This window comes from Lissotriton vulgaris, unplaced genomic scaffold, assembly GCF_964263255.1.
Source record: "Lissotriton vulgaris unplaced genomic scaffold, aLisVul1.2 SCAFFOLD_790, whole genome shotgun sequence".
Lineage (NCBI taxonomy): Eukaryota > Metazoa > Chordata > Amphibia > Caudata > Salamandridae > Lissotriton > Lissotriton vulgaris.
This window is the reverse complement of record NW_028247061.1, coordinates 412,356-439,626: the sequence shown is the minus strand read 5'-3', so window position 1 is coordinate 439,626 and position 27,271 is coordinate 412,356.

Below are 27,271 nucleotides of genomic sequence, written 5' to 3'. Positions count from 1 at the left end.
GAACCCACTGGCCAGGTACTTTTTAATCCTCACTACATCCCCCACTCACACTTTCTAATACCCCATCATTTGCACCTAACACACACCACACATAGTCAACCTTGATAGTGCTCCCGCGTAGTCGCTGGTCGCAGCACGCCGCATCCCTCTAGCGGGATGCGAAGACCCCGATGATGAAGCATGACACCAAGGGGCCTGTTGGTGTGTGAGGGGTATTTTACACAACACTGAGTGTCCCCCATGCACTCTGAGTAGGATTCTTCTTGTTTAATTATCAGTGCCCGTGGAGTGAGAATCCTGTCTCTATACTCTACCTCCCCTTATTGCTAATTTTTACAAATAAGGATCTTCCGCTAACCACAACTATCACTAGCTTTCTCACTAATGCTATGGGGGCCATCACTAGTGAGATTGAGTCTGTGGAAGAGAGACTGGGGGCCACTAAACGGGCTTTACACAATAGCTCTTTGCTGGAGCTGGAGCGCCCAACAGACAATGAATATTTAAGGTCTTCAGACTCAGTTATAGGTGCTACGGCATGAAATGGTTTGGAATCCCCAACAAATATAACTAATACCAATGTTAACCAGCAAGGCTAATTTTTAGATACCTTGTGTCCACCCCGCCTAAACAATCATAGGCATCAAGGCAAGCGGTAAGCCTAAGAAAGATGCACTGCCACTGGTAACTCAAAAGAAAACAATGGTACTTCCTGCAAGGAAGAGTGCAAGGGTTTTAGGTTTAAAGCATTTTATTAAGACAAAAACATAGGGAGAGGGAGCAGGAGGTTAGGGTTACATACATTCAAGCGAAGAAAATGAGCATGACACTATGAGTGTGACGGTGGACTAGTCCGCTGTGGAAAAGGAAGCAACAGCAATTGAGAGAAGCTAAATATAAGCAACACCTCCAATCTGAGCATAGTCAACACCATCTGTCTGAGCAGAGAGAAATAGGCAATAACACAAAGAAACCCAACCCACCATCCCCTAGAACCCCCCCCAAACACCCCAATTCACCCCAACTCCCCCCCACCCCCCGTCCAATGTACCGCTAATAACACTGCCTGCCCTCCCACCGCGCCCCCCCCTCCACGAGCCCAGCCCCGCTACCCCTCCTAGTCAGCTGAAATCACCGGCGGCGTCAACCTTAGAAGCCTGGGGTACCTCAGGCAGGTGAGTTCCCTAAATTCCGTGGTTAGAAGCGCATGAAAGGGTTGCCACAGCTCCTCAAATTGGTCCACCTCCCCCGCTACCGTGAGTGACAATTTTTCCATACCCAGCACATGCCAGAGCCTGTGCAACCAGCCAGTGATGGAGGGGACTGTGGTGGTGCGCCAGTGGATTAGGATGTTCTGAACCGCTGAGCCCAGCGCTATCGCGATTTGCCTGCCCCTGCGGGACTTCAGCGGGTACATCAGGCCATTAGGAAGGCCCAGCAATACATACGCCGGAAAGCGCGGTAATTCGATTTCAAAATGCATGTCAACCTCATCAAGAACTTCCTTCTAATAATCGGCCAACAAGGGACAATCCCAAAGAATATGTGAAAGGGTCCCCACCTGACCACAACCTCTCCAGCACTCCCTCTCGATATGCCTGTTCATCTCGTGCAGTCTCTCTGGGGTGTAATACCAGTATGTGGACACCTTGGTGAATGTTTCAGTGAGGCCAGTATGATATGCCGAGTGTCTCGCACGGTGTGCAATCTGGTCCCACTCCTTATCGCTAAGTGTCCTACCCAATTCCCTGTGCCATCGCTCCCTGCCTGGATTATAGTAGTGAAACGGAGGGGGCTGTAAGAACTTGTAGAGATCGGTGATCAGTTTAGCATCGGAGACGCGGGTCACCAGCCACCGCTCATATGGTGTTATCTGACGATCAGCGGTGTCCCGCACCTGGGGTTGAAGCGCCCAGTGCCTCACCTGCATATATCGCAGTCTATCCGACTCCGGCAGTTGAAACTCCTGTTGAAGTTGCTGAAAGGGGACCACCCCCTCCGACCCATAAATCTGAAAGAGCGCTCGGCAGCCCGCCGTCCTCCAGTGGGAGAAAGCGCCCGGCTCCATCCCAGGGGAGAAATCAGGATTACCCACTATTGGCGTAAAAGGCGAGGGGAACGTGGTGAGCTCCCGAACCTCACAAACTGGGTCCCACACCCTCAGGGGAACCCGCGTGACGAAGGAAGCATAAAGGTTGGGGGGCGGTGAACCCGGCGCAAGAATGGAACTTCCTGGAGGGTACGCCCTGCCACCGCCTGGTCCTGAAAGAGCCAGTGCTTATCGGATTCCCACCTGCTCCACTCCACAAGGTAGCGCAACTGCGCCGCCTGAAAATATTTCCGGAGGTCCGGAATACCGAGGCCCCCCGCCTCCGGGGCGAGCGTGGAGAGAACCCTCTTCATCCGCGGCTTGCGGCCTTGCCAGACAAAACGTGCGATGTCGGCTTGCGTCTGTCTGATCCAACCCACTGGAGGCTGGAGCGGCAAGGCTCGGAAAAGGTATAGAATCTGGGGCAGAACCGTCATCCTGACCGCCGCAATCCTGCCAAGCCAGGACAACAGGCTTTTGCTCCAGCGGCCAAGCTCCTCCTTGATCTTTTTACTAAGAGAGGCGTAATTAGCCGTTACCATCTCAGGCAACGTCGGCGCCAGCAGAATCCCCAGGTATGGCATCAGGGATGATGACCACTGCATGGGAAAGAGCCACTGAAGGTCCCGTCTAGTATCCGCAGCTAGAGACACATCCAGAGCCACCAACTTGCCCATGTTCATTTTAAAACCGGCCACTCGCGAAAAAGCATCCAACTCGTGGATGCAGGCGGGAAGGGACCTCCTGGGATCGTCCAGGGTCAGCAGGACATCATCCGCATAAAGACTGACCGTGTGAACATACTGCCCCATCTTGACCCCGATCGCATCCGGGTTTTGGCGGATCCTCTGGGCAAACGGCTCCATGTAAAGAGCAAAGAGGAGTGGGGAAAGTGGGCACCCCTGCCTAGTGCCCCGCTCGATTGCAAAACTACGGGAGCTGCACTCATTGACCCTCACCGTCGCCGAAGGATACCTGTAACAATTGAAAACCATCGAGCAGAATTTATCACCGATGCCCAGTTTCTTGAGCACCTGCTCGAGGTAAGGCCAGTGAACCCTGTCGAAGGCTTTCTCGGCATCCACCGCCAGCAGCATCCGCTCGCCTGGGATCCGCGAAGCCTTCTCCAGAATGTGCGCTACTCGTTTAGTATTGTCGACAGTTTGTCTGCCGGGCACAAAGCCAGCCTGGTCGGCCTCAACTAGACCCGGGAGGTGCAGGGCCAGCCTGGACGCTAGAATCCCCATGTACAACTTGAGGTCGACATTCAGGAGCGAGATGGGCCTATATGAGCCGCATAAGGCCCGGTCCTTCCCAGGCTTCGGGATCACTGAGACCGTCGCTCTCAGGAGATCCGGTGGGATGGCTCCTGATTCGGAGAAGGAGTTAAACAGCCGGGCGTGGATAGGGGCCACAATCGGGCAGAAGGTTTTGTAAAACAGGGACGTGTAACCGTCCGGGCCCGGGGCCTTCCCGTGCTTAAGTCTGGCTATCGCGGAAATCACCTCCTCAACGTGGATATCGCGCTCAAGGTATTCCGCCTGAGCGGGGTCCAACGCCGGAAGGGTCGAGTGCAAGGGTTTTAGACCCGGAAATTGACACATGATCGAAAGTAAACGCCATTTATACACACACCTTATTGCTTCTCTCAAAGTAGTAATGAAGTCAATACTTGAGCCGCTTTTAAGCTTCCTGAATAGCATTGATACGTCTCTGAAAATTTTGATTGGCTCAAGTCTTTCCAGACTAACCACAGGGACAAATAATGTACTCAACTCCAATTCTGACCTGCCACTTGCAGTGCCTTCCTCTTTTGCCCCAAACCCAGGCGATTGCCCTGCCACTGATACTAAGATCTTAACTCGCTCCTTTCAGCCTCAGGGAAACAATGTCCCCACTTTGGCCACTGGCCAGCAAATTATTCCATCCAGGCTAAAAGAGACTGGAGCACTCAAGCCTCTTGACAAGTGTCGCACCAATTGTCATGTTACAACAAGGAAAAATCATGAAAGAACACTATCTTCCGCCAGAAGCAACCCCCTTTGTAATAGTTCTTAAGAATGTACCAACTTTGCCATCTAATAAGGAGGAAGACTTGAATCAGATAAAGAACAAAACTGCTTGTGAAAGCAGTGGACGGGCCAAAAAGGGACAATTTATTTTTTCAAATAAATAATGTTCAACAGGTCTCATGGGTGGGCACACATTCCAAAATGGAGCAAGGAGATTGTATTGTTGTAAACTTTAAAAATAGGTCACTAGTCCATTGCTTTTTGGATAGACTTTTTGGGATCAATAATGTTAGAGGCCCTATAGAAGCAGTACACTCAGGGTACTTTTATAAGCCTTATGCACCTACCGGACAGAGACCTCTATTCCTAACCAAAAAAGTCATTCATGATTTTGCAATCCCAACCTTTAATGGTTTTTCTTCTCGATTGGTTGCGTTAGACAAACTGAGCATGATTTGCAGTATAGATCACTTGAAAGTTGTACTGCCACCATGGGAATATTAATACTGATTGTTGTGCCACATGTAGCTATTCCTCCCTCTCCTAAGTCACCAGAGCTAGTTTTGTCTGCCCCCAATGCTATCTCACCGGGTGAAGTGGCTCATTCTTTGGTACCATCTAACATGGCCAGGATACCACAAAATGATGGGGGAATAGTGGCCCTCCCTATTGAGGAGGTGCCCTGTAGCCAAGGTAGTACCACTGTCTATGGTAGCCTTTTTTGGGACATTGCTGGCCTGTCAAATAAATAAAACCAAAACAATGGGTTGATTTGGTAGAAAGGTACAGCACTGTGTGCTAACAAGAAACCTGGATGAGAGAGCCTGTACACAATACTGGCTATGTTTCTATACATATTTGTAGCCTTCGGTGGTCACTCTAAGGGTGGATTATTATCATTGGTATAAACAACATTGTCAGGCAGAATAGCCAGGATTCAGCTTCATTCCCCTCACTTTCAAATTATTAATATCCTTTTTAGAAAAACTGTGACTTTGATCCTTGTTAACTTTTATCATGATAATTTTAACATTAAGAATTCAGGGCCAGATTCACAGAACTAACTTAAGACAAAATCCTAAACTTACTACCATTTTGGTATTCACAAAAGGCACTTACTCATTTTGGTATTTGCAGAAGGCACTTACTCATTTCGGTATTCTCAGAAGTTAGGAGTCCTAACTTTAGGACTCCTAAATGCCTTCTGTGAATACCGAAAGTCTTAAAGTTAGGATTTTTCTCAGATTAGGAGTAGTAAAGTTAGGACTCCTAACTTTAGGACTCCTAAATGCCTTCTGTGAATACTGAAAGTCTTAAAGTTAGGATTTTTCTCAGTTTAGGAGTCCTAAAGTTAGGAGTCCTAACTTTACTAGATTCAAGTGTTTGAACCCGCTATGCCTACTAAATCATGCCCAATAACATATGTTAAAATTAAGGGGCTAATGCGGAAGTGGTCAATCATAAAACCAGATTCGGTTTTACAACAGATCATGACAACTATGATTCAAGTACTAGATTGTTTGAAAGGCAATATAAACCCTCCACCCATGCTAACATCCTTTGCGGCAATAACTGAGACCGTAAATGCTGCCTTAACTAGTAATTATAAAACAAGACCTTGGAGGCAAAGTAAGTGGTTTAACAGTGAGTGTTCACACTCTCATAACAAACTAGTTAAATCACTGAAGAATAAACCCTATGATTTGAATATAAACAGGCGTTAGGGAGACACAAACTAGATATAGGAAAAGATGCCTGCGAACAACTCCATGTAGCTTGTCAGAGCAAAAATTCCAGACTCTTCTGGAAGACTCTTCACTCAGATTTTGTTAATAGCTCTCACAATAGCAACATTGATGTTACAATTATGTCTGAGGTCTGGGTAGCACATTTCTCTGGTTCATACAGCACTAATGGTGAGCCACACTCTATTTTAAATTATGGGGCATTAGAATTAGCCCACCCAGCACTTGATGAGGCAGAACAGACCTTAAATAACACTGTGAAGAATAAGGCCTCTGGCCCCGACGGCATCCCAGCAGATTTTCTTTAGCCAATCCCCCCTAATGGCTCCCACTGTTGATGAACATTTTAAGCTGTTATGCAATCCAGGGTCCTCCGGACTCATGGAGATAAAAGTCCCTATTTTTAAAAAAGGGGACAGGTCTGACCCAAAATGTTATCGCCCTATCTCCTTAATTGATTGCACATGTACATTGATGGGCAGGGTTATATTAGAACAGTTGGAGACCTGGGCAATTGACAGTGGGAAATTTTCAGTTATTCAATACGGCTTTAGGAGGGGTTTGGGAATGGTGGAACAATGTCATAATCTGCACTTGGTCATAAGCAAGTACACACTAGCCAAGCCTGGATCCCTTTACCTTGGGTTCATGGATCTTACATCCTCTTTTGATTGGGTGCAGAGAGGGAGATTGTGGGAAAAGATGTTGGGCCCGAATCACAGAACTAACTTAAGACAAAATCCAAAACTTACTACCATTTTGGTATTCACAGAAGGCTCTTACTCGTTTTGGTATTCACAGAAGGCACTTACTCATTTCGGTATTCCCAGAAGTTAGGAGTCCTAACTTTAGGACTCCTAAATGCCTTCTGTGAATACCGAAAGTCTTAAAGTTAGGATTTTTCTCAGTTTAGGAGTCCTAAAGTTAAATCCCCCACCATTTTTAAATCTTGTTTCATAAAAAATGAAAAGTTGTCTTATGTCCCCACTCTTTCCTACCTGGGAATACTTTTCGATCAAAAAAGTACCTAGCATCACTTAATAGAATCAAGGATTAGTAGTTTTAATCAAAACCTGGAGGCGATTTTTAGATTTTTGAAAAAGCTAGGCTCTAAACCAATTGATGTAACTATTAATATTTTTAAGGCACGCTCCTGCTCCGCCACTTTATATGGTGCTGGAGTATGGGGCTTTGGCAATTTCTTACAAAGAGCAGAGAATATTTTTATGAGATGCCTGTTGACAGTCCCTAAAAGTCCTGCTACTACTGTCTGTTATAGTGAACTTGGTCTGATACCTTTGTCCTTTCGAATACAGTTAGCACCAATATTATTGTGGCATTCAATCTGGGCAGAAGAAGAACTTGCTCTTTATCGTGCAATTATCTTAGACTGTCTTAAACTGGACCATAGGACAAAAATACCTTGGCTCAGTTACATAAAAAAACTGTTAGAGACCATGGGCTAGCGGCCTGTTTTTACAAACCAGGTAGTATTAATATAATACCAAAAGTGAAACGGAAAACTGATTTTTTAACTGGTTCATACTCAATTAGAGGAAATTTAGAGATGACAAAAGAGTGTCTTAGAACACTCTTTACTAGTTTGCACACCAGGTATTGAGCCCTATCTCGCTTTTCACTTTATTCACGCCATATTGTTTTATCTCATAAGATTTAAGTTTGGCATTTCAAATTTTTGGGTTTCTTACCCCTGCAAAGTCTATTGCGATGCCAAACTAAATCTGTGCCCTTGTGACTCGAAATCTGTACAGTCTAAATTACATTTTATGTTTTTTGCGAACTTTACAATAAACCAAGGCGCGCTTTTATTATTCCTGAATGAATGAATGACTACGCACTTATATAGCGCATGACTACCCGGAGGCATCCCAGCGCATAAGATGACCCAGCCAATTCCCCAGAATTCAGGAAAACAAATAGGTCTTTAGCATCTTCCTGAACCTGAGATGGTTCACTTCTAGTCTGATGACATCAGGAAGCTGGTTCCAGAACTTTGCAGCCTGGAGGGAAAAACGTCTGCCGCCCATGCGAGTTCTCTTGATCCTAGGGATTGTCAGGAGATTCTTACTGCTGGACCTTAAGGTCCGTGAGGGTTGAATTAAGTCAGGACCGCCCTGAACCATCGCTTTATGCATGATTGTCATGGCCTTGAACTGGATCCTCTGTTGAACTGGTAGCCAGTGTAGTTGGCGTACTGCTGGTTTGGCTGAGCTACGTCGGGGAATGTCCAGTAACAAGCGGGCCGCACAATTTTGTGCGGTCTGCAAGATTTTAACTGTCCCTGGGGCGCCCCCAGGTAGACGGCATTCGCGTAATCCAAACGCGATAGGATTAGGGCCTGAACTAGTAGCCGCCTAGCTTTGAACGGGAGGAGCTTAAGTATTTTTCTGATTGACCTTATTAGGGAGTAGCAGGCTGCTGCTACCTTCCGAGATTGCACCATAAAATTAAGAGACGGTCGAGCCAGACCCCTAAAATCTTGATTTGCTCCTTGGGAGAAGGAGGCTGGCCAAGACTACTAGGTCACCACGCCTCCACTGAGGAAGGGGCATTGTGTCCAAGCAACATGACCTCCGTTTTCGTGCCGTTGAGCTTCAGGAAGGAATCATCCATCCATTCAAGGACTTCGTTCAGACAAGAAGAGAGATTATTAAGGGCTGAGTCCTGCCCAGAAAGAGAAATCACTAGCTGGGTGTCATCAGCATGGGTGACCAGGTGCACCCCCCAGGGCAGCACCACCTCTGCCAAAGGCCTCATTTAGATGTTAAACATGGTGGGGCTGAGGGATGATCCCTGGGGGACGCCACACTGTAGGGACATCTGGGTGGATGTAACATCGTCCTCATAAACAGTAAACGTCCTGTCAGTGAGGAAAGAATGAAACCATTTAAGTGCAGTACCGGACACCCCTATATCACTCAGTCTTTGGATCATGATGGAGTGATTGACAGTGTCGAAGGCCGCGCTGAGGTCCAATAGTATAATGGCTGCGCAGCTTCCAGAATCGACAATCTTTCTGGCTTCTTCGACCACTGCGATAAGTGCGGTTTCTGTGCCCTGTTTGCACCTGAAGCCCGTCTGAGTGGGGTGTAGGGAATTATTATTTTCAAGGAACTCGGAGAGCAGGGAGTTCACGTGTTTTTCCGCCAAATTACTGATGGTTGGAAGCAGGGAGATAGGGCGGTAGTTTGCCGAGTCCTCCGGATTTAACCTCATGCGCGCTATTGGAATTTTGGCACTGTGCTGAGATTTTAAAAAACCCATGTTACATGACGAGCTGGGCTCGTCATCAGCGTGCGAGGAGGCTACACCATGACGAGCCCAGCTCGTCATGAGCGTGGAAGGGGTTAAGTTAGGCTTTTTTAGTAACGCCTTAACTCTCACCTGCTTCCATGATGGTGGCACTATCCCAGCTGCCATGGAGGAATTAATCACCTCCTGGATAACTGGAGACACCGTATCTGAGACCCTCTTGAGAATGGTAGGAGGAGCAGCGTCAACCGGAGACCCAGATTTGAGGTTCCCGAGGAGAAGCTACACCCTCGGGCAGTCAAGCGGAGTAAATTCCTCAAGCCTGGAAATGCCAAGAGGGGCATTTCCAGGCTTGAGGAAATTTTTAAATTTTAAATAGGTTTTTAAATATTAGGAAGTGTTGGGCAGGATTATATCACCTCCAGCATTTAAGGGATGAATTTACTTGTCTAATTATCTACAGCTATGTTTCTTCAGCTGTTCGTTTACGGGACATTGTTGGAAAATGATTTTATCTTACTTTGTTTAACAAGGATCAATTTTGGGCTCTGTTGTTTCTGGGTATGGGGAATGTTTATGAATTTATTTGTACTCTGACCCTTACTCATGATGCTATTTGAGGAAAACATCTATCATAATTTTGACACTTCTGATATTGAAATTGCTACTGTCTCAGAAAATATTATTCACTGTGGGCCAGATATAGGTAAAATAGATTTACTGATTCTTAATTACCGAAAATTACCGACTTTTACCGATTTGATATTTAAGAATCGGTAAATCTGAGGGGTGGATATGTAGGTATTCCAGATGTGCTGGAATAACGAATCGGAAACATTCGGTATTTACCGATTTGGTAAATACCGAATCGGTAATGCCCATTCATTCCTATGGGCTTTGAAGCCCATAGGAATGAATGAGCATTACCGATTCGGTATTTACCGATTCGGTAATTACCGATTTACACAAGAGTGCAGGGGGTGTCACTTTGACACCCTCTGGCACCCCCAAAACAGGCTTGGGTGCCATGTGGCAGGCGTACATGCCCTAAGGGCAGGTCTGCCTGTCACATGGCATAGGTGTGCATGCACACATGTGCATGCACACCGGAATCGGTATTTTACCATCAAATTGGATTTGATGGTAAAATACCGATTCGGTAAGGCCTCTGGGACTCAGAAGAGTCCCACCTACATCTGGGTGCCTCAGAATTGGTAAATTTACCGAATTTTTATTTTACCGATTCGGTCAAATTACCGAATCGGTAAAAAAATGCCCCCTACATACCTGTCACCCATTTACCGATCGGTAACGGCCAAAATCGGCTGTTACCGGTCGGTAAATGGCCTGAAACGGCCACCTACATCTGGCCCTGTATGTTTTTCACATTTTAACTTGTGTTATATGTCTCTTGATGCATTCTGTTATGGCTAATAAACAGCCAAATAAAGATTTCTGGAATGCCTGGCTTCTCAGATAGCCCTGACCCGTGCTCAGCTCTCCTAACTTCAGCACCCAGAATATCCTCCACGGTCCTTTGGGAAAACATTGAGAGATCTACACAAATCACCCCTTGCAGAATTCAGCATTTTATCTACTTTTCAGAAATGTACAGCTTTCCACAATCATTCACCAAGTTGGCCAAAACCACAATGTTGGTAGGTAGGCTATTGATAGGGGTTTTGTCCAAGTGGATTGTGGAAACTGAAGTCCTCAACTTTCAAGGACCATATTGGAGCTTCCAGACCCTTGGAGTGGGTTTGAGACACTTTGGCACCCCTTGGGGAACTTCAGGAAGAAGTTCCAGAGGTTTGGAGAACTTTTGGAGCAACTTTGAAAAAAAGCTCCACAGGGGAACTGACTCAACCTGGCCAGCCAAGTTGCCTACCTTCAACTGCGAGCCGGTCAAGCCATCCAGGTTTGTCCCGCTAAAAGCTCCATAGGTCCTACTTCCAGAGTTTGACCGGTAGTTGAAGAAATCCAAGGCCGGCAAACCCTCACAAAATCCGGCCTGGTGAAGAGCATCAAGGGACCCTGCGAGAAAAAGCTCCAGAAAAGTTTCTAAATTCGAAGGTAAAAACTGTGCCCAGGACCTACCGCGAGTGGTAGCCGCTCAGGTCTCCATCGGGGTCGGCCTGAAACAGTGACTTTGAGCCGGTCTATCGCGACTAGATGTCCAAATAGGGTGCCATAAGTTTCTAAGTGCTATAAAGTGATCCATTTTAAAAAAATCATATCTCTGGTTCCCTACATTGTAATTTTGTCATTTTGGTGTTATTTTGAAGATCAATATAGTTCTTATTATCATAAATTAGTGTTGGAGTTTTATTATGTGTTATGCTTTAATGAATTGGTGTTTTTTAATGCTTTGCATACCTGTCTTTGAAGTTAAGCCTGTCTGCTTACAGCCACGTTACCAAGGGTTGAGCATGGGAATATTTTTCTAAGACCTATTCTGAGCCCTATACTGTGTTAGTGGCCTTATTGCCAGTAGCAGACCTACATTTAGCCCCTACCAATAATCCACTTTCCAACACAAAATAATTATAAAAAACGGATTATATCTTAGGAAAATGCAAAAATGGCAGTTAATGTGTTTTGATACATCTCTGCTTGTTCCTGAAAGCTGGGAAGATGGTAATCCACACTCAGCAAACTTTTCAATGAAGCCTTCATTAGAAGAAAAACATATGCTTTGGTGCACACCATTTTTCCCACCAAAACGAAAATGTAGCTATATTTGTGCATATACAAATGACATAACATCACATAGCATACCATAACATAACCTATAATAACATCCTTGCTGATTACAACACATTCCTTCACAGAAATGTGAGGAAAATGTGTTTTCCAACAAAGGTATTGATGATGGGGTTGGACGTGGAAAGCCTCTACACTAGTCTTCCCCGTGATGAAACCTTACACATCTTAGATGACATCCAGTTTGGCATACACTGGGAATACCAGACCCCCCGCAACATAGTGTTGGACTGCTGCAATTTAGCACTAACCAGGAATTTCTTCCAATACCAAGACACATTGTACCTCCAAAAGCACAGGCAGCACATTGGCCCCCAGTGTAGCCGACCTATATGTCTACCATTGATAAACACACAAGATCCTCCACACGAACAACCCCTTCTAACACCACAGTAGGATATGGAAGCGATATATAGATGACGTTTTGGTCATCTAGAATCGAGACATTGAAACTGCTAACAGATTCATGACCTGGCTGAACTGCCAAAACTAATACCTGAAATTTACCTGCACCATCTTAAACACAGAACTGGTGTTTCTGGACTTAAATATTTTCCCGAAGGATGGCGCTCTAAAAACACAGCAAAAAACTGCCTTCTCTTGTATGATGGTTTTCATCCTTGGCACCTATGAGAAAATCTCCCATATGGACAGTTCCTACGTTTGAGAAGGAACATTTCTGATGTAAAAGACTTCAAGGAACAGGCGGCAGATCTATGCAAGGAATTGGAGAAACAGAACTACCCATCAAAGGTAGTGGACAAAGATTTTAAACGGGCCAGGAACGACAACAGGGGTTCCCTTTTGGAACATGCACCAGAGAAACTAAAAGAAAGACCAATCTGCATGACTACATTCAATACTGGCTCCAACCAAGTAATCAAGATTATTAACAAACACTGGTGCTTACTCAACTTTGGTGTCATTAACCTACCTAAACCTATGTTTTCACACAGGAGAACGAAAAGTTTGCAGGACATGGTGGTCCACACGAGACCACGCTAAACACTCAAACAGGATCAACAGCTACCTTGTGTCCATCAATAAGAGATCGCCATCCAATCGGCCACTGTAGCTTGTGTCACTTGACTAAAAAGAGAAGAGACATTACTTTTAACAACAATACAGAGTGGGAACACTGCCACTTCACAAACTGCAACAGTATGAATGTAATCTATATGATTACCTGTCCATGGACATGCACTAATTCGGGATGACAACACTCCCAGTAAAAACAGGTATTTGCAAGCACAAGAGCAATATCAAATGCAAAAAATACCCACCAAAATGTCATCACATTATCTGCAGGTAAATCACACCATACATGACATACATTGGACAGTCATAGAGCAGGCGAACAACGAGGTGACACTATTTGAAAAAGAACAGCGCTGGGTGTTCCGCCTAGGAACACATGTCACAGGACTTAATGATGACATCCTATGGAGATAACTCAGATAACAGAGTTATTTAGGCTATGAAGCTTTTTTCATTCCCCCAACAAAGCAGTGTCACACACTTCCTTATATCCATGTTAGCAAAATGTTGCGATATGCACCGTGTACTACAGGGGTAAAACAGTGGGAATAAATATTTATTGTGGAGAAAGCGGAGCAGCACACCACTTCTTCATCACTAGTGACTATACTATAGAGGTACTCGTATATATATTCCAACTAAGATTGGATATTTATCAAGGCCACGTCTGGAAAGGTCCCACTAGTGAGTGGCCATCTGCCACTAAGAGCCGTATGGCAATGTGGGCATGCGACTGCACTGTAAATGTCACCACTAGGAGCGCCCAGGAGGTGTAAACAATTAATTCAATGACTGGGTCCTTACAACCAAATGAGCAGGGAGACGCATGACTCAGAATCTCAATGAGTGCAGCAATAAGATGCCACGTGTGGGTAGGTTCCACTAGTGAGCGGCCATCTCACACTATGGACAAGGGAGTGAATAAGTCTTATAACTGGGTCAGTATAGCAATATGGGCATGGGACTGCACTGTACATGTCACCACCAGGGGTGCCATCTGACATTTCGGGTGGAGTAAATAAGGAGTTCAATGACTGGGTCCTTATAGCATTAATGAGCATGGTCACGCACTGCGCAGACTTTTCAAGAGCACCAACCACAATATGATGTAAGAAATAATGGTACACTAGTATAGATGCAGAAGTGACCGCGATCTAGGATAAGGAAGTTCCATTACGGGCAGCCATTTTGTAAAAGTAGGCACTTCGGCTTTTCTGTGAAAGCACAATCCTTAGCGGTTCAACACAAACACGGAAGTAACCAGGCCTGGCATGGGGAAGATTCCATGACGGGCAGCCATTTGGGGTGATTTATCATTGCAGCCTTCTCACAACAAATGCGTGCGAAACGCAGAAGGCAGGTAATACTTAAACCGGCTCTGGACACACATTCCCTGTTCATCGGAGCCACAGGAAGGCATTTCTAGGGTCAGAGCAGCTTTGACAAAGTGTGTATGGCATAGCCGATCCCCTAGAAAACGAGCAGTTTGAATGACTAGATATTGTTTTTTAACAATAATCCTGATTTCTTATGCACTTTATCTCCCACAGTGTATGACAAGTGCTCCTCCACTCCATTGAAAATAGTTCATGGGGATATAGTTTGGTAATAATAGTGTATGTCAACTATGCTTCTCTATATAATTCTGTCAAATACCTTATTTTGTAGAGGCATTGCAATGTATTTCACCCGCACATAAAACAACTAAGAGTTCACAAGATTCTAAGACATGGATCTGTAAACCAGCAATACAGATGAATAATATACAGTGTGTGTTTTATGTTATACGTTGTTGTGTCTAGTACTGAATTGTATGTCACTCTCAAGGGCACCACAGCACCCACTTAATTTGTAAGGGGTTGTGTACTTAGTGAAAAATATATTACTACTGAGACCTTCCACGAGTTTGGTGATGTGGTCCAGCAATTATAATTTTGCTGTAATTAACCATGTGTTTTCTTTATCCTTCCAGATTAATTGAAGAGACTATACCAATTGGGTACAGTATAATTGCATGTTCTGAATGGCACAACATTCTGCAATAATGAATAGGCAGACCACATTGTTGTTTTCTATTTAGAGTGGTGTAGGGATCACTTTTTTGGTCCTGATGAGAAGCCAGGGGGATGGCTTTGAAACATGTAGACTAAGGAGGTAGTAGCCCATTACAGCATACATCCTCCACTCCCCATTTTTAACAATACCAGCTAGAGGGAGTATTACATTCTAGTGTCCACACAGCCAGGTATTTTGTAAATCACACTTTATTCACTGTGACCCCTAGGCTCTCACATTACACATAGTATCATTTCACTATTAAGTGCTCCAACGTCTCCGTCGGTCGTAGAACGCCCCTTCCCGCAGAAGCTGTTTAGAACCCGATGATGAAACAGGCCACCAAGGGACCTTTTGGTGGGTGAGGGTTATTTTAACCAAGCATTGTGTTTTCCTATACATCTTTAGGGGATTGACAGTTCTTGACACAGTTGAACTGATCTAGGAAGGATACTACAATTCTGTTTACAAGGGTGGATTCTCTTTGGTTTTTCATGATACACAGAGGAGGGTGAGTCCACCACTTACTGAACCTCTTCACTCCCTCTTGTTTTATAATTTCTGAAACATTATATCTCCAGGTCGGTTTTCGAGGCATTTTGTGTCACAGTAACTAAGCCCAGCCACACAATTAGGGTGCTGTTTCTTTCAGAAGATGTATGGGCACCCAGAATACTAGAACATGTGTTATTATCAAGTGGATTTCTCTGCATTTATTGCTTTCAAATGTAAGGAAGTGTACAAGATAGAAGACATTTAGCAAAATGCTCTCTGAATTACATAATGGTATGGAAAACTAAAAATACAGAGGTGTACAAATAAGCACTGTCCTAAACTTCATATCTGGTGTGCATTTCAGAAAACCTTAGGTTTCATTCTTTATATTTTACGATATGCATTGCTGTATTGTCGATACACAATGGAAAATCAATGTAAGGTGCAGCTCAGTTGTTGGCTGTGTGTATCACGTGTTTTTAGAGAACATAAAAACCCTACATATCCCCACAACCAGAAGGATGTAGCAGTATATTACTTTTGTAAATTGGCCATGTTTACAAGAAATTAAGACGAAAATGTTAAATAAATGGCTGATTTATCCTACTCAAAAATAAAAAAAAATGTAATTCAACATTAAGTTCCTTTGTAAAAACCTTGAGGGATCTACACAAATATCCCTTGCAGAATTCAGTATTTGATCTATTTTTCAGAAATGTGTAGCTTTCCACAATCATTAATAGGTTTCACACCTGTTTTCACCAAGTAAGCAGATACCACAATCATTAGGAAAAAAAGATGATATTTTAGGAAAATTCAAAAATGGTGGTTAAAATGTGTTTTGATGCATCTCTGCTTGTTCTTGAAAGCTAGGAAGATGGTAATCCTCACTCAGCAAACTTTTCAATTAAGCCGTTATTAGAAGAAAAGCGTATGCTTTGGTGCATACCATTTTTCACACCAAAAAACTAAATGTAGCTATATTGTGGCTATTTTTTCAGTTCCCTTTAGAGAAATCTTCAAGCTTTGGATACCTTTAGGTTGATAAAAAATGAAAATAATTTCCTGTGGATACATTTTGTGGGAATAAATTAAGACATCCAAAATGTGCCTAGTACCTAGGTGGAGGGGGGCAATCAGGGAGAAGCAATAGTAGTCAAGAGGTTACACTTGAGCGTTACCCACACTAACCAGTGGAATGGTGGTTGTGAGCAGTATAAGAGGGTATGTGATAGAGATAGATTAATCAGTATGAGTACTGCTAGAAAGTTGTTCACTCCTCTGGCCTGTGCTATGCCCACCAATTCTGGAACAGTTCATCATATTGCAAATATTTTGTGAAAATGTTCCCTGCCCTACAGTGGAATAAGTGCTTAAAATGTAGATGTCCTACCTGTATGGAAAGACAAAGATGACCTACAGAGACTTTGCAATTATTTTGTAAGGGTGGTGTAAGATGTGATCCATGACATGTGGACCTTACTTAGGGGCATATTATCAAACACAACGTTAACATTATCGCCGATTTAGCAGCAAAAAACTGCTGCTAAAATGGTGATAATGGGCTTGATAATGCGCAGTAGAGAATTCCCATAGAAGCCCATGTCCACACCAGAACATGAGCTTCTATGGAAATTCACAAGGGCATATTATCAAGCTCATTATCGCTGTTTCTTGAGAATATGCACCTTAGGTTTGCCCTGGTGCTTGCATGACACTGAGGGGTAGATCTTCAAACATGTTGTGCTGGGTTAGCATCACAAAAGTGACGATAATCAGTATACAAGTTTTTTTTTACCATTTTACTTTCCAGCACAAAACTTGTTTTGCATTGGAAAGTAGCTTACAAGTAACCCAAAACAGCGCAAAGGATTGCTTTGCATTACTTCGCACCAAGGGTTGTTATTTTGGTGGTACATGGGCATTCACATGCAACCACCCACGCCTTTTCATGCAAAACCCTATCTACAAACAACTGTAGACAGGTATTGGCACCAAAGTTTAATGCCATCTAAAAGGAGGCGTTAAAAGAGAAATATTTTCATTTCTCCTTTCCTTTTCTACTTTGCATGCGTGCTGCACTGTGCAGCACACATTCGATTGGGGAAAGTGTTTGAACTTATCTTGGCGTAGTTTTTTGTACAGGAAGGGTAGCCTTCCTGTACAAAACCTATGCTAGACTCATTTACGCACCTTAGGGCTATGGCTCAAAGGTGTGTGCCTGGAACACGGCAGCTAAAATCAGCACCAGTACAAGGGAAACGGGAAGAGAGAGCATATCTCTGTAGATATGGCACCCTCCTGCTCCCTCCCTGTCACACAATACATTGCAGCCTCTTTGGGGGTGCTCTGCGTGCCTTTTTTGAAAATCTGGCCCAAAGTGTCACAAGGTGGTCCAAATAGCAGTGATTGATACATTTTCCCAAGCAGAAGACATTTTGTGCCCAAAGTTGACCCTCTCGCAGCACCCTTTTTTTTTTTGTTTAAGAAATTTTTATTAGGCAGTAAAGAGTGATACAAGAAATATGTCATGAAAAATTAGGAAAAAGTACATATGAGTGTAATAATAATAAAAGACATCAATCTACAGTAATTTATATAGAGAGGAAGAAAAAAGAAAAGGGTATGGACAGATAGAAAGGAGAGAGGAAAGGATCAGAAAGGAGAGAGGAAAAGGGAGAAAGCAGAAGACAGAAAAAGAGGAGAGAGGAGAAAGATGAAAGAAGAAAAAGGAAGGGAAATGGAGGGATCATGAGGGATGAGAAGCACGCGGTAAGGGGGGAGGATTGGAAGAGAGGTATGAAGTAAAGGGAAGCCATAATAAGTCAGATTTAATTTTCAAAGGAACAGAGGTAGAAGAGGCAATAGAAATTCTATGTTCGTCACAAATATAATTCCACCAAGTGTGAACCGAGAGTTTCGAATTATCTTTCCAACACGATAAAACAACTTTAAATGCAAGAGCAATACAAAGATCTAACAGTTTAGCAGAAGAAGGTGTAATAATATCAATATCATCAGCTAAGGAACCTAAAAATATGTGTATAAAAGACAATTGTGAAGAAAAAGATAACATTTTCATGCATATATTCCAAACATTAGTCCAGAAAGACAAAACTGGGGAACAATAGTAAAGTTGGTGTTGTAGAGTACCAGGAACTGTGGAACAGGACCAACACAAAGGAGAAGATGTTGGAGAAAATTTATGAATAGTAACCGGGGTAATAACAACTCTGTGATAAATAAAAAGTAAGGATTGGGTAATGCGTGCAGCAACAGAAACTTTGAAGAGTCGAGACCATAAACGATCCCATAGCGCAGTGTCAAAGGAGACATCCAAATCATTTTCCCAAGCAGTTTCCACTGTAGACTTAGTTCGGACAGTGCAATTAGATAATAAGAGCGAATATACAAGAGCAGCTTTAGGTTGTTGGGAAGAGAAGAGAGGGTAAAGTGGAGTGAGAGGAGTGAAAGAAGAAAAAGAATCGGAAGAAGAGGATAATGAGGATAGATGAGACTGAATAGCAGAGTTTATAATAGAGTATTCAGCAAGAAAAGAAGAAGGTAAGTTAAACTTATTTTGTAGATCTACAAACGAGAGGAGATTAGAATCAAGAAAAAATTGATGTACAAACATTATATCCTTTTCTTTCCAGTGTTTAAAATAAAATGATTTACCTTTATATCTGAGAAATTTGTTGTACCAAACTACAGATGATAAAAAACATTGAAGAGGGGAAAGGGAGGAGGAAAAAACATTTTGCAATGTAGATTGGCAATATTTCAAAATAGGATATTTGGATATAAAGGTACAATTTGTCATGAAAGGAACATGTTGAAATGAGAAATCCTTCAGAAAGGAGCGTTCCAAGAGCACCCATTTAGGAACAGGAGTATCAAGGAAATCATAAGCCAAGGAGAAGGATTGTTTGATAAGGAAGGCAGAGTGGTAAGAGCAAAAATCAGGGAAACGAACACCACCCTCATTTTTAGGACGCACTAACTTATGTAATCCTATGCGGGGATGTTTATTGTTCCACAAAAATTTTGTACACAATGAATTGATACGGGAAATATAGGATTTAGGAATTTTGAAAGGGAGCATAGATACTGTATATAAAACATGAGGGGTAATCATCATTTTGATGGTGTCCAATCTGCCCCACCAAGAAAGAAATAAGGGAGACCAAATCTGTAGAAGTGATTGAATTTTGTTAAGTAACGAATCAAATGTAAATTTAAGGGTATCTTTTAGAGAGGAAGAGAACCATATACCGAGGTATTTGATTTTAGATGGGCACCATGCAAAATCAGTGTTACTGAACATATATTGAAAACACAAAGAATTGAGGGGAAGCACTTCAGTTTTGGAGAGGTTGAGCTTATATCCCGATATAGAGGAATATAACTGGACTTCATCTAAAAAGGGTGGAAGGGAAGATTCAGGGTTAGACATGTATATGAGGACATCGTCAGCATACGCTGAGAGTTTAGCTTCAATAGAAGAGAATTTTAAACCAGTTATATGAGGGTTGGAACGAATACGTTGCAAAAAGGGTTCAAGGCAAAGGATAAATAATAAAGGGGAAAGGGGACATCCTTGTCTTGTGCCTCTTGTTAAAGAGAAAAATCTGGAAAATTGATTATTAACAAAAATACTGGCACGAGGGGAAGAGTAAAGGAGTTTGACCAATGCTATAAACTTTGGACCGAAACCAAACCAAGTAAGGGTTTGAAACATGTATTGCCAATTAATACGATCAAAAGCTTTTTCAGCATCTAGGGATAGGGCCGCCAATGGGATTTTGACATTTTTACTATAAGAGAGGACATTGGAAAAAAGACGTGCGTTATCAGCAGCAAGTCTGCCCTTAACAAACCCCACCTGGTCTGTGTTGATTAAGCGAGGTATAACAGAATCAAGGCGAGAGGAAAGAATTTTAGCAAAAATTTTACAATCATAATTAATTAAGGAAATGGGGCGGAAATTTTTACATTGGGTATGATCCTTATCAGGTTTCGGGATGATGACAATGAGGGCTTCTAAAAATGATCCAGAGGCCTTAGTTTCAGAGATAAAGGAGTTAAATAATTGAAGGAGCTTGGGAGCAAAAAAAGAATGAAAGGCGGAATAAAATTCAATCGGTAGGCCATCAGGACCAGGGGCTTTTGATTTTTTAAGGGAATGAATGGCTGAGGTAATCTCTTGGAGGGTAATTTCACGTTCTAGGTGCGAAAATTCATCAGGAAGGGCTGGGGGAGAGGGAAGACCGTCAAAAAAAGTTGTTAGGTTGGCATCTGTAGGATGAGTATCATCTGTATATAAGGCTTGGTAGTAGTTGTGGAAAACTTCAGCAATATCTTCATCAGAGGTGACCAGCTTATTGAGTGAGTCATTAAAAATTGGGCCAATAGCTTTACGTTCCGATTTGATTTTCAAGTAGTTGGCCAACATTTTACCTGCCTTGTTCTGACCCCCATGATATTTAGATTTTATTTTAAGAAGTGTATGACAAGCTTCATTAGTTATAATTTTATTTAGTTCAGTTTTGGCCTGAATCAGGTCTTGAAGGGCAGATGGGGATTTGGAGGAGAAATATGTATGTTCAAGGGTTTTAATATGTTTAAGTTGGTCTTCATACTTTTGCTTGTTAAGCTTCTTTTTGGCAGAAACATAGGAAATCGTAAAAGCACGAAAAGAAGCCTTAAAAGCATCCCAAGTGTTAGGAATGGAAGTGTCAACGGGGTTATTAAGGGAAAAATATTCATTAAAAAACTCAGTACATTTTTTCATGAAAGTGGCATCTGATAAAAGAAAAGAGTTAAATTTCCATCGACTAAAAGTGAAGGGAGTAATGGATAAATCCAGGGTAGTGTAGACCGGTGCATGGTCAGAAATAAAGATAGAGCCAATAACAGATTTTTGAAGGGAGGGAAGGAGAGACTTACTAATCATAATATAATCAATCCTTGAGCGTGTGTGGTGAACATTAGAAAAAAAAGTATATTCAAGTAAATCAGGATTACACACTTTCCAAGAGTCATGCAAAGGTCGAGAGGCAATGGCAGATTGAAAGGCCTTATGGGTTTTATCAGGTTGAAATTTACTTGAAGACAATCGGTCTGAAAAAGGATCTAGCCATTGGTTAAAGTCACCAGCAACGATGAAATTAGGGCAGTCAATGGATGAAATAAGCAATTTAATGTCTTTCCAAAATTTGGGATCTGGACGAACAGGGCCATAAATATTTAATAAGACCATCGTCTTGTTCTGAATAACAACCTTTGCCATTGCCCAACGACCATCATCATCATTGTGAGAGGAAATAATTTGAGCATTCAAAGACTTATGAAATAATATAGCAACCCCCCCTTTTTTGTTGACCGCAGGAGAAAATACAACTTGACCCACCCATTGTCTTTTCAATTTAAGGGAATCAATGTCTGAGCAATGAGTTTCTTGAAGAAAGGCAACCTGTGAATGAAATTTGGTTAAGTGAGACAATACCTTCTGACGCTTGACAGGATGACCAAGACCACGAACATTCCAAGAGACAAAATTACACATGTCGGATGAAGGGAGGAATGGGCGAAGAGTGGATGCAACACACAGCAAGGAGATCACTACATAGAAGAAGACAAAAAATAATGGTTAAACTTCGGGGTAGGGTAACGCTCATTTCAAGAGGGGAAAGAAAAGTCAAGTAGCATGGGAAAAAGATATACAGAAGTAAAGAAAACAGCAGAGGTAGCTTGAGAAGAAGGGAGCAAGAAGAGAGAGAGAAGAGAAAAAAAGAGGGAAGAGACAGAAAGATGGAAAGATAATGAAGAAACAGACCAAGGCACACAGGCTTGATCTGAGAAGAAAACAGTAACCAAAACATGCGAGACGCGGGTACACCAGGGAGAGGACATGACCCACAAGCAAACCAGATACGGACATATGAGAAAGGATATACACAAGGATGTGAGAGAGAGGTTAATAGCAAGGTAGGAAGGGGATACACGTTAAGAGTGGATATATGACTTGGAGGAGTGATTTTAGAAAAGGAGAAACATTGAAAAACGAAAAGGCATTAGTTGGCAGTTTCCATGGTAGAAGGAGTGATACTCATCAAATAGTCTCGAAGTTTCTGGGGATCATCATACGACTTGGTACGCCCATTGTGTGTGATCTTGCAGAAACAGGGATGAAGAATTCCATATTGAATATTGAGTTGGCGCATCGTGGGACGAAGGTTCAGGAATTCCTTACGACGAGCGTTGGTAGCAGAAGAGAGGTCTTGAGAAATGAAGATGTTGTGACCAGACCACTGAAGGCGACGTTTGGCCCTGGCAGCTTTTAGAACATTCATGAGTTCGGTGAACTCCAAGAATAGCATGATGATTCCACGTGGTTTGGTTGCGTTGGAGTTGATACGGCCAAGACGATGTGCTCTCTGGATGTTGAGAGGATGAGTCGATGGGGAGAGTTCCAAAAGTTCCTGAAGAAGTTTTCGAATAAAAGAGACCATGTCGGACCCCTCCAAATTTTCCGGAACACCATAAACGCGTAGGTTGTTGCGTCTATTTCTATTTTCCAAATCCTCAGTGTGCAATTTGAGTTTGTGGATTTCTTGTTCCAAAAGTGGAATCTTGGTTGAGAGGTCTTGGACATCGCTGACACGTTGCTCTAAGTTCAAAACCTTATTTTCCATGACGACCCATCGTTCCTCGATTTGTTGAAGCTTAGCGTTGGTAGCAGACATAAAAGGTTGAAGACCTCGCACCTCCTCAAGGATTGAGTCAAGAACAGGATTGTTCGAAGTGTTAATGGGGGAGGGAGGATCATTCTTTTGCCTTTTAGGTTTTGTTCCTGTTTGCGACATTTTCGGCGAAGTAGAGAGATTCGCCATAATGCGGGCTGGTGGAAGGAAGCTGTGACCAATGCTGCTGTCGACAATAAAATATAATGTGGACGCCCAAATGTAATAGGTGCACACCTTGTGGCAGAAAAAAGAGGGCACTGAAAGGCACTGTTTATCAGTGCGCAGTTGAAAAAACGGCCACACGAGGACAAACAATAGGCATTCACTGATTTAAATAGTTGACATTATGGCAAACCTTCATGGCGTTATGGAGTGTAGAATAAAAGAAATGTAGCGCCAAGCCATTCACCAGGCAGCACGAACAACGCATTGAGGCAGTGGAAACATACCGATGGTCATTGGAGAACAAAGGAACAAGAAGCGTGTAGTAACGCTGAGGTAAAAGTCAAGTGTGCGAGCAAAACACACATAGCACGTCAAATACTGCATGAGAAAAATGGCGGCACCTTTTCCTGACAGAGAGCACAGAGTTATGCAAGAGCATAATTAGGAGGCAACCAAAAAGGCCAGGAACAGCAAAAAAGACGTCATGGTAGTGCAGAATATGGGCAAAGTTGAAGAATAATGCCCAGTATAAGGAAGGGAGATGCAGCAGATATCAAAAAACGGCAACACGGGCGCAGCGCACAAAATGGCGGCCGCCCGCGTCGCGTCTGAAGGAAACATTACCGCTGTGCATTTAAAGTCCTCCTTGCACGAAAATCACCTCCGACGGCTGCATCTGGGTCGCGTTGCCTTCCGCTGTCAATGGAGCCGCTTCCGATGGCAAAAGAGCAGGATATAACGCTCTCACGGCATCATTGAAGAAAGTCCGTCACGGAGCTCACGGGAAGAGCGTCTTCTCCGTCCGGCGCGCAAGCCACGCCCCCTCTCGCAGCACCCTAACCAAACTCCTATTAATGTATGCAAGGGTGCCATGTTGGGGATGAGCCAGAACAACAAAAAATCTTTTGGGGGATACAGCAAATCTACTAAATTAACGTGATCCTGCTTCGCCCAAAATCTCAACACCTCCTGAAACCAGGAACAAGCACGGAGTCAGGCACTACATCCCCTGACATACCAATGTGTAACTTGTTCTTTGCAGTAAAGCAGACATCCTACAATTCGGACCCCTACTCAGAAGTCTACACTTAGGTAATTGTAGTTAATGGTGCACCTCCAATACAATCCCACGCCAGGCTAAACGCTGATGGCTCTACTTGCTCCACAGTGTGGGACAGAGCATGCAGAATGATGAGGTTTAGCTCAAATCCCACCCATTATGTTTTGGGCAGGCTACTTTTTCTAAATCGTTTTTGTTTTTCCTTTGTGCAACACAGCACGGCAGTTTTCACGCATCGTCCTATTTTGCAATATCATAGCCTGCCTTAAAACTCACAGTTTTGCTAGAGTATGAGCACACACACACAAACACACCTACCAGGATGTATCACTTTAAAAAAATCCTACCAAGGCTAAGCACATTGCTAAACAAAATCTTGGATTAACCTGCCTTCTCACAAATTTCCAATCAAAGTGGTTCGTGCATATTGCATTTATTTTCACTATTACCATTGATTAAAAAGGAGTGAAACCAGCTGACATTATACATACATGCACTAAATGCATACATAGGAAAGATGGGGCCCTAACGGAGCTTCGCGTGTGTAAATATTTTCGGATGCAGGCTTTTAAGGTCACATGACTGTGTTGCATCTCGCATTAATCATGCCTGCAGCCCAGAGCAATGTGCACCCCGCGAGGCTGTGTAATCGCTACCTTATGTGGTTCAGACGTCAAGCGAGCAGCCATGCGTGCGGCGCTCCAATTGCCAAGCACTTGAAATTACATTACCAGCTCATACATTCAAGGCACGTTCTGAAAATCCATACCCGAGCCCCCGAAGACCATTTGACTGTAAAGGCAATCCAGATGGGATTTTAAATGCTAAATTTCATGTCATATTATTTAGCAGGTTGCTTCACCCCTCATTTACTTGCCATCTGTCATAATTTCTGCTTCTGCGAAAAATGCCTTTGTCGTTTGCACTCGTTTAAAGCAATGCGCATTTGGCAGGCAGGGGAGGGGGTGTTACTACTGAGGTATAATATCTCTAAATGATTACAGCACGTCTGACATTTTTTAAAAATATTGTTTTTTGACACTCTGCATCCATGTTACAATAACTGACTCCGCTTTAATGACATTATCGAGTCATTTTACTTCCTGCCATGCTGTTGATTACATTTGTCATTACCGAGCTAAATGCAAAGTCTAATGGAATGTTCAAAGGGGATTTCGAGACCCTAATTGGCTGCTGCAAGGTCATTACTTATCAGCAAATAGTAATCGAGGCGATGCACCTTGAGGGGTGGGAGGGTGAGTCCTATGGGGAATGGTCCCTCAAGCTCAATCCTTGAATTGACCTACAAATGTGGTACCGCTTCAGTTCATTCTTGTGATACCAGTCACGTTTTGATACACTGTGCAGAGGTATCAGCTGTCATGATCTAATTTAAATGTCTAGCATTGATTGCCATTTGATGATGAGATGAGAAGATAATTGCCAGTGGTGGATGGAGCTGGGAGGAGGCTGGGTACCTGTCATTTCATTATTTGGCAACAGCTCGTTCATCTTTCCCTTTTAATGTGGAATATCCTTACCACTATAGAACTGAACTGATCCAGTGAAATAGGAAACATGCCTCATGGGACCTTGCGAAACAAGGGTTTCCTCATCAGTCCCAAACCCTCCTGCAGCTCGCTACCATTGTCAGAGATACTGGGATTATGAGCCAATGGTGGAAACATTATGTGGCATACTTATCTAATTTAGGCGGTAGGAAAACAAAAAATGATGTGTTTTTTGGAACTTTTTCTGCCGTTATTATTTTAATTCATTCACACTGAAAGCAACATTTTTGTTTGCTCTCCTCTGATTCCAGCAAACACAGCGTAATCTAGATATCGACCCTGACAATAAACTGTCCCTCACCATAACATAACATAAGTATTTGTAAAGCGTACGTTCACCCGGAGGCATCTTGGCGCTAAGTAACAGATGTTTATTGTTACCCAACGCAATGATACTCATTTTATCGACCTCAAGTGGATGAAAGGCAGAGTGGACCCACTGGGATTTGAACCTGTGACCATGAGGTCGAACACAGGCCCCTGCAGTGGACGCATTAGTCCACTGAGCCACCAGACCCGGATGGTTGACCAAACAGGTCAACCATCTTTTCACTACCGGTTTCTTTCTCTTGTGGGTGTTGCCTAAAATCTGATCTTTCCTCCATCCTCAGTATGTCGTTGATGGTTCACGCAGCAATTCTAAGTGAATTAGACCAATGCAATTCTCTGTTTCTTGGTTCGCTGCTGGGGCTCTTAAAACAATTAAAACATATTCAGAACGCTGTCAATTCATCTCTGGATACTTTACTACTTTACGTTGGCTATAAGTTGTCAAAATAATAAGTTTTGAGTACTTGTGCCTTGTCCCTTTAAGCCCTTTATTGAAAGAGATTTCCCTATTTCTAAGAGAAATGTGTTCATTGCTTACCAATTCCTAATTTGCAATTGTTGCATGCTAATCGAGTTGCAATACCTCATTATCCTCAGAAGAGATTAGGGAGTAGATAATTCTCAGTAAGATCTACTCTTCTCTGGAATTTAACCCCCTCCCCCTTTGCAAGATCCAAGGCTTACTTTCATTTAGGGTATCCTTGAAAAAAACTGACTTTTAATAGAAAATAGATACTGTTAGACATGTCAGTTTTAGGGTAGTCTTCCCCCAAACGTTTAGCCTTCCTCCTCAATTTTACTGACCTCGTTTTTGCTGACCTTATGACTCTGAACCCTTTACCACTGTAAATAAGTGCTAATGTGCATGCACCCACTCTTTTAAACATGGTAATATTGGCTTATACTCAATTGGCATATTTAATTTAT